Here is a 6,000-nt window from a genome sequence, read left to right on the forward strand (position 1 = left end):
TCTTGTTAGGTGCATATATAATTGTTATGTCTTCCTAATAGGGTCCCCTTTTAATCATTAAAAAATGTCCTTCTTTATCCCTAGTAACAATTTTTAATAAAAATCCTTTTTGGTTGACATTAGTACAGTATAGCCAATTCTCTCTTTGGTTGATGTTTGCATGATGTATATTTTTCAGTTAGTTCACTTAGAATCTATATCTTTGACTCTAAATGATGTTTCCCATAGTTATCATATAGTTGGATTTTTTTTAATCTTCTAGTCTCAAAATGTCTGCTTTTTTATTAGATTGTTTAATTCATTCATATTTTATATCATTATTAGCATGATCAAATTTATCACTGCAGTTTTACTTTTTGTTTTTCCTAAAATTCATGTTTTTTTGTTCCTTCTTTTCATTTTTATTGCCTTCGTTTGTAAATGAATGTTTTCAGTGTAGCATTTGGTTTGGTTTAATGATATATTTTAAGTTTTATTTTCTTAGTGACTACACTAGTACTTTCCATATACATGTTACCTTATTAGCTCTACTTCAAATTTATACTCACTTAATGACATTGAGAATAAACATCAACATCTTAGGAATCAGTGAACTAAAATGGATGGGAATGGGCAAATTCAGAAGACCATTATATCTACTACTGTGGGCAAGAATCCCATACAAGAAATGGAGTAGACCTCATAATCAACAAACGAGCCCCAATATGAACTACTTGGGTGCAACCTCCGAAATGACAGAATGATCTCGGTTCGTTTCCAAGGCAAGCCGTTCAACATCACAGTAATTCAAGTCTATGTCCTTACCACAAATGCTGAAGAAACTGAAATTGATCAGTTCTGTGAAGACCTAGAAGACTTCCTAGAACTAACACTATAAACAGATGTTCTATTCATCACTGGAGATTGCTTTGCAAAAGTAGGAAGTCAAGAGATACCTGGAGTAACAGGCAAGTTTGCCCTATGAGAACAAAAAGAAGCAGAGCAAAGGCTAACTGAAATCCGCCAAGAGAATGCACTCATCATAGCAAATACACCTTTTCAACAACACAGGAGACAAGTTTACATATGGACATCACCAAATCGTCAATACTGAAATCAAATTGATTGCATTTCCTGTAGCCAAAGATGGAGAAGCTGTATACAGTCAGGAAAAATAAGACCTGCAGTTGACTGTGGCTCAGATCATCACCTTCTCATAGCAAAATTCAGGCTTAAACTAAAAAAAGTGGGGAAAACCACTAGGCCATCCAGGTATGACCAAAATTAAATCCCCTATGAATATGAAGTGGAGGTAATGAATAGATTCAAGGGATTTCAGCTAGTTAACAGTGTGCCTGAAGAACTATGGACAGAGGTCCATAATATTGCACAGGAGATAGTGAACAAAACCATCCCAAAGAAAAAGAAAAGCAAGAAGGCAAAGGGGTTATCTGAGGAAACTTCACAAATAGCTGAAGAAAGAAGAGAAGCGAAAAGCAAGGGAGAAAGGGGAAGGTATATCCAACTAAACACAGAGTTCCAAAGAGTAGAACAGAGGGACAAGAAGGCCTTCATCAATGAACAGTGTGTAAAACCAGAAGAAAAAAACGGAAGGGAAAAGACTAGAGGTCTCTTCAGGAAAATTGGAAATATCAAGGGAACATTTCTTCCAAAGATGGGCACAATGAAGGACAACATGGTAGAGACCTAGTAGACACTGAGGAGAGCAAGAAGAGATGGAAAGAATACATGGAAGAACTGTATGAAAAAGATCCAAATAAACCGGATTATTATGATGGTGTGGTCAGTCACCCAGACCCAGACATTCTGGAGTGCAAAGACAAGTGGGCCCTAGGAAGCACTGCTGCTAATAAAGCTAGTGGATGTGATGGAATTCCAGTACAACTATTCAAAACCCTAAAGGATGATGCCATCAAGGTGTTGCATTCAATATGTCAGCAAATCTGGAAGACCCAACAGTGGCCACAGGACTATAAAAAGTCAATGCTCATCCCAGTTCCCAAGAAGGGTAGTACTAAAGAATGTGCTAACCATGGAACAATTGCACTCACCTCCCATGCTAGTAAAAGTCAGGCTTAAAAACTTGCATGCTAGATTTCAGCGTTATGCGAACCAAGAACTTCCAGATGTCCATCCAATCTGGGTTTAGAAAAAGAAGAGGAACCAGAGATCAAATCGCCAACATTCACTGGATCATAGAGAAAGCAAGGGAATTCCAGAAAAAAACATCTACCTCTGTTTCTTTGATTACTCGAAAGCCTTTGACTGTGTGGATCATAAGGAACTGTGGAAAGCTGTTAAAGACATGGGAATACCATACCATCTTAGATGTCTCCTGAGAAGCCTGTATGCGGGTCAAGAAGCAACAATTAGAAGCCTTTATGGAACAACTGATTCATTCAAAATTGAGAAAGGAATACAATAGGACTGTCTGCTGTCACCCTGTTTGTTTAACCTATACACTGAGCACATCATGAGAAATGCCAGGCTGGATGAGTTACAAGCTGAAATCAAGATAGGCAGGAGAAATATTCAACAACCTCAGGTATGCAGATGATACACCTCCAATGGCAGAAAGTGAGGAGGAACTAAAGAGCCTCTTGATGAGGATGAAGGAGTAGAGTGAAAGAGGCAGCTTAAAACTAAATACTAAAAAAAACTAAGATTGTAGCATCTGGCCCCATTACTTCATGTCAAATAGAGGGGAAAAGGTGGAAGTAGTGACAGATTTCCTCTCCTTGGGCTCTAAGATCACTGCGAATGTTGACTGCAGCCATGAAATCAGAAGACAATTGCTTCTTGGTAAGAAAGCTATGACAAACCTAGACAGTGTATTGAAAAGCAGAGACTCAGTTGACAGAGTTCCATACAGTCAAGGCTATGGTCTTCCCAATGGTCATGTACAGTTGTGAGAGCTGGACCATAAAGAAGACAGAACATCAAAGAATTGATGCCTTCAAACTGTGGTGCTGGAGAAGACTTCTGAAAGTCCCTTGGACAGCAAGGAGATCAAACCAGTAAATCTTAAGGGAAACCAACCCTGAATACTTGTTGGAAGAACTGATGCTGAAGCTGAAGCTCCAATATTTAGGTCATCTAATGCAAACAGCTAACTCACAGGAAAAGTCCCTGATGCTGGGAAAGATTGAGGGCAGAAGGAGAAGAGGGCATCAGAGGATCATATGGCTGGATGGCATCACCAATGCAATGGACATGAACTTGGGCAAACTCCGGGAGATGGTGAAGGACAGGAAGGCCTGGCGAGCTGCAGTCTATGGGGTTGCAAAGAGTAGGACACAACTGGGTGACTGAACAACAACAGGAATGCATATTCCTACAATGAAGATGGGTTGATCACATCTAAAGGATGATGCTATGCAAGTGCTACACTCAATATGCCAGCAAATTTGGGAAACGCAGCAGTGGGCACAGGACTGGAAAAGGTCAGTTTTCATTCCAATTCCAAAGAAAGGCAATCCCAAAGAATGCTAAAACTACAGCACAATTGCACTCATCTCACACACTAGTAAAGTAATGCTCAAAATTCTCCAAGCCAGGCTTTAGCAATATGTGAACCATGAAATTCCAGATGTTCAAGCTGGTTTTAGAAAAGGTAGAGGAACCAGAGATCAAATTGTCAACATTCGCTGGATCATCGAAAAAACAAGAGAGTTCCAGAAAAACATCTGTTTTTGCTTTATTGACTATGCCAAAGCCTTTGACTGTGTGGATCACAATAAACTGTGGAAAATTCTGAAAGAGATGGGAATACCAGACTACCTGACCTGCCTCTTGAGAAACCTGTTTGCAGGTCAGGAAGCAACAGTTAGAACTGGACATGGAACAACAGACTGGTTCCAAATAGGAAAAGGAGTACGTCAAGGCTGTATATTGTCACCCTGCTTATTTAACTTATATGCAGAGTACATCATGAGAAACGCTGGGGTGGATGAAGCACAAGCTGGAATCAAGATTACTGGGAGAAATATCAATAACGTCAGCTATGCATATGACACCACCCTTAAGGCAGAAAGTGAAGAAGAATTAAAGAGCCTCTTGATGAAAGTGAAAGAGGAGAGTGAAAAAGTTGACTTAAAACTCAACATTCAGAAAACTAAGATCATGGCATCTGGTCCCCTCACTTCATGGCAAATAGATGGGGAAACAGTGGAAACAGTGACTGACTTTATTTTTCTGGACTCCAAAATCACTGCAGATGGTGATTCCAACCATGAAATTAAAAGACGCTTACTCCTTGGAACAAGAGTTATGATCAACCTATACAGCATATTAAAAAGCAGAGACATTACTTTGTCAACAAATGTCCATCTAGTCAAGGCTATGGTTTTTCCAGTGGTCATGTATGGATGTGAGAGTTGAATTATAAAGAGGGCTGAGCGCAGATTGATGCTTTTGAACTGCAGTGTTGGAGAAGACTCTTGAGAGTCCCTTGGACTGCAAGGAGATCCAACCAGTCCATCCTAAGGGAAATCTTTCCTGGGTGTTCATTGGAAGGACTGACGTTAAAGCTGAAACTCCAGTATTTTGGCCACCTGATTCGAAGAGCTGACTCATTTGAAAAGACCCTGATATTGGGAAAGATTGAAGGCAGGAGGAGAAGGGGATGACAGAGGTTGAAATGGTTAGATGGCATCACCGACTCGATGGACATGAGTTTGGGTAAACTCCAGGAGTTGGTGATGGACAAGGAGACCTGGTGTGCTGTGCTTCATGGGGTCACAAAGAGTCGGACACAACTGAGCAACTGAACTGAACTGAACCTGTAAAGAGTATCCTAATATTTCCCTAACTTCTCACTGTAGTGTGATAGCCCGTTAGTGAAAGTGAAAGTGAAGTCACTCAGTCGTGTCCGACTCTTTGCGACCCCATGGACCGCAGCCTACCAGGCTCCTTTGTCCATGGGATATTCCAGGCAAGAGTACTGGAGTGGGTTGCCATTGCTGTCTCCCATTAAGACTCCCCTAAAGGGAAGAGGTTACCCTGAATATCTAATGTGAGTATTCAAATCTGCTTAGCAGTCATACTTCTCACAGCCAATTAAGAGACAGACATTCTGCTAATACTGGTACATCAGTATATATCAGATATATCAGTATATTATGAGTTGGTTCATTCACTCATATATATTCAACAAACATTTAGTGAGTGCTTGCTAACCTACTGCCCACCATCTGCCACACATGATAGGGTGTCAGTCACTCCAGGACCCTTTGGGTAAAATTCCCCTACTCAATAAATCATTGATGTTTCTGTCGCTGTTCTTAGGTTCTTTCTTTAGTCTCAAGGCTGAGAAACTACAAGGGGTTATCCTAGTAGCGTGCAACAGAGAAGAAATGAGCTTGAGTCTGCTTGTCCCAGTTACCTACGAAGAGATGATGCATTTCTCAGAACCTGCATGGCCAGGTCTGCAAAGGCCAAAACAAAGCATAAAATCAGGCAATTATTGGAGCAAATATTATAATGAAATATTCCTGATGAGAAGCAAGACTTGCAGATTTTAGTCTTATCTTTGCTATCACCCAGTTTGTCTGGGATGGAGTTCTCAACATTTCTAAACAGAATTTACCTGCTTGTAATGTACATACCTCTCCTATGGCTAGAAAGAATTTATGATTCAAAAGAGAAATGAAAAGAGAGTAGTAAAAAAAAAACACAAGAAAGCAAAACACATTGTTTTTTGTTTGTTTGCTTAAACAACAGAAATTTATGTTCTTAAATTCAGGAGAGTAGAAATCAAAGATCAAGGTGTTGGCAGGGTTACTTTCTTCTACAGTCTCTCTTGTTGGCTTGTAAATGCTGTCATCTCCTTGTCTTCACATGGTCTTCTCAAGTTCTAATCACCTCTTCATATGAGGACACTAACCATATTGAATTGAGGCCCACTCTAATGGCCTCATTTTACATTAATTACCTCTTTAAAGAACTTGTCTGCAAATATGTTCTTGAGGTCCTGGAATACACATTTTAAAATTAACATTC

The sequence above is a fragment of the Muntiacus reevesi genome, chromosome X, assembly GCF_963930625.1.
Source record: "Muntiacus reevesi chromosome X, mMunRee1.1, whole genome shotgun sequence".
Lineage (NCBI taxonomy): Eukaryota > Metazoa > Chordata > Mammalia > Artiodactyla > Cervidae > Muntiacus > Muntiacus reevesi.